This window comes from Salvelinus sp. IW2-2015, linkage group LG8 (genome assembly GCF_002910315.2).
Source record: "Salvelinus sp. IW2-2015 linkage group LG8, ASM291031v2, whole genome shotgun sequence".
Taxonomy (NCBI): Eukaryota; Metazoa; Chordata; class Actinopteri; order Salmoniformes; family Salmonidae; genus Salvelinus; species Salvelinus sp. IW2-2015.
In genome coordinates this window covers 38987538-38990752 of record NC_036848.1, presented here as the reverse complement: position 1 = coordinate 38990752, position 3215 = coordinate 38987538, and positions in this window count along the sequence as shown.

The window sequence follows — 3215 nt, the reverse complement described above, 5'->3', positions numbered from 1 at the left end:
TGTTCAGGAATTCTTATGTAATTCTACTTCAAAGCTTCTGATCCGAATGCTTCTCCCTCCTCTGAGCCCACTCTCTGGTCCCTAGACAAGACTAATAGGGAGGGGGGAGGGAGACAGAGGGGTAGGGTAGTGAGTGATATAGAAAGATAGAGATAGAGAGAGGGGGGAGAGGATGAATGATGGATGAACAAGGGAAATCAGGGTTTAAGAGCTTTGCTGTTCTTTAAAGGGAGCAAATTATTCGTAGCCTCAAAACAATGGGAGAGAGAGAAGTCAGCCGAGATGTGACCATGTAGGAATTAATGAAGTTCTCAGACAGACGATACACCAATGAGGGATTTTACAGGCTAAGAGCTGAGCCTGAGCCCCACTCCTATAATTGTATTTGGATAAAAATGTCATATTCCTTTGCCTCAGATCTATTTTGCTATTATAATTACTGATTATAAATAATGATTTTTGTCATGCAATTATAACTGTGCAAATCCATAAAAGTTGAGTTATTTAGTTACATAGGTACTAAGACTCCATTTTGTATTACTTATTCATACTTCATTCATACAGCCTCAAATCAGACCCTATGACACTAGACCAAAGATAGCAAATACGCTATATTATACTGTATACCGCTAATTCACATTCATTGCCGTCACCCAAAAAGAAGAAAGCCAATAAAAAAGCAAGAGGAACCAAGAGGGTCAGCCGACACCTACGGTATGCCTGTGCTTCACACATATCAATTAACTTCAGATCTCAAGGAGTCCCTGGAGGTGATACTGTAAACGCATAAAAACACAAAACACAAAAAAAGCGTTAGGAGATTATTGTTGTGGTAGCTAGGACGTGCTAGATTTCTCTCCATTCTAAGGCTTGACTGACAGATAATCAACGTAATGAAAATGCTCTCGTCTGAAGAGACAAACAAAACAACACATCTGTGTGAATTCCAAGGAAAGTGATCCAGAAGCAATAGAACTGTAAGTAGAGGAAAATTGGTCTGTATTAGACTGAGCAGGACCTACAACAGGACAGATAGATTACTGTGTATTCATTGTATCTTCGGTCTCTCTCTCTCTCTCTCTCTCTCTCTCTCTCTCTCTCTCTCTCTCTCTCTCTCTCTCTCTCTCGCTCTCGCTCTCGCTCTCGCTCTCGCTCTCGCTCTCGCTCTCGCTCTCGCTCTCGCTCTCTCTCTCTGTGTCCCCCTCCCTCTCTTTATCTTGTGCATCAACACCAACAACTGATAAAGCAGATTGCACAATGCATGGAACAGGAACAGGGGCAGTGGAGATTTAGAGCAAATCTCTCCCTCTTTCCCTCCATCCCCGCTTCTCTCTCTCTCTGTTTGTGATGGAAAGATTACGTAAGAGAGGAGTAGAGATGGATTCAGGTCGAGGGGTGGAGTGCTGGTGTGACTGATTAGACCAGACACTCAAATGGACAGGCTCCGGCTATGGGAGAAGCGAGCGAGATTAACCTTGTCCTGCCCAGGGCCAGAGGCATGGCTGGTTGTACGAGCTGTTCGGTCCATTCCACTCTACTGGACTGTTCTATCCTAACCTCTGTGTGTACTGCTCCAAAAATAAACACCATAAAGGAGAGCGAGAGCAATCACATATGCACCCACCCACACACACACACACACACACACACACACACACACACACACACACACACACACACACACACACACACACACACACAACACACACACACACACACCACACACACACACACACACACCACACACACACACACACACACACACAAACACACACACATCATGCACACACACACACACACAATGCATATGCACGCCAACGCAGGTAACACACACATATGCACGCACGCAGGAACATGCACCACACACGCATACACACACTGTTGTTACTATTGAAATGGTCTCTTTTGAGGTAGCATCTTAGCGCAAAACTTAAAGCAAAAAATCCCACGTAGGCCACACTCACTCGTCTAATGTCTAGCTGCTCTCATAAACACCCATACTTAAATATTTCCCTGGTTACTTTCTAGTGATGTGTTATGTAATTAGAGCTTACGTTGTAGCATGCTTTGTTGATGTATCCTGACTTTCGAGTGGGATCACCACGCATGCAAGGCCTGCTTTATGATTCACTCAGCTTGAAAATTCTCTTCAGATGTTGATAAACGTCACAACTCGCATGTTGACATTGCGATTTTAAATGCCTTGGGTGTTGCTTTATGTAAGCTAGTCGCTCTAACTACATAAGTAAAACCCCAATCATGTCTGTACATTGTATTTATTCACTGCTTTAGTTGTTAAGTCCTTCTTCTGGTTAACTAACTGTGTTGTACAGTAAACTAATGCATTAGGGCATGTTTAAAGTGATGTCCAAATCTGCGACTAAGTTTTCACAATATTGTTTCTAGTACGAAGGTCAGAGGTGTCGTTGTGCTTGGCATGGTTCAGCTTGTGTGTGTTGTGTGTGTGTGTGTGTTGGTGTGTGTTGTGGGTGTGTGTGTGTGGTGTGTGTTGTGGGTGTTGTGTTGGTGTGTGTGTTGTGTGTGGTGTGTGTGTGTGTGTGTGTGTGTGTGTGTGTGTGTGTTGTGTTGTGTCTCCGTTAAATGTGTTAGCGTACTGCGTCAAGTGTGTGCGCCGCGTTGTGTGTATGTATGTGTGAGACAGTGTGCTGTTTGTAGTTATGCCAGGTCATCACATAATTCCATAATAAGGACAACACCAGTGAAGTGGAAGTGACCATGGCTCATTAACTTAAAGGGCTAAATAGTGCAGGTCCTTAGGCTGCGTTACAAAGGCATCACAATTTGTTTTATTTTCCATAAGAATTGGCTGACTGATGTAAACGAAGCCTTATGGTGTCATCTATCGTCTGTGTACACAGAATACATCAGAATACATCAGTCCGACACTGACACCTAGTGGAGACAAAATCCTCATTGCATCCCTCTACTGTACGTCAGAAAGTTCTGCGTTATAGCTCCGGCTCTGATTAAATGTAAAGGTAGATGTTCGGCCGCTCGCGGAGACTGCTGTTCACAGTAAACCATGCATATGTCCGCTCAATCTTGAAATTACCTCTACAGTTAACGAGGATCTTCCGCGATACGGATTGAATCCAGCACTTAGTTGATTTTAGGTAATACTGTTAAAATATTCTAGATCATTGTTTGATTGTTAATTAAATACACAGCAAATAAAATCTCTTCTTCTTTGTGTT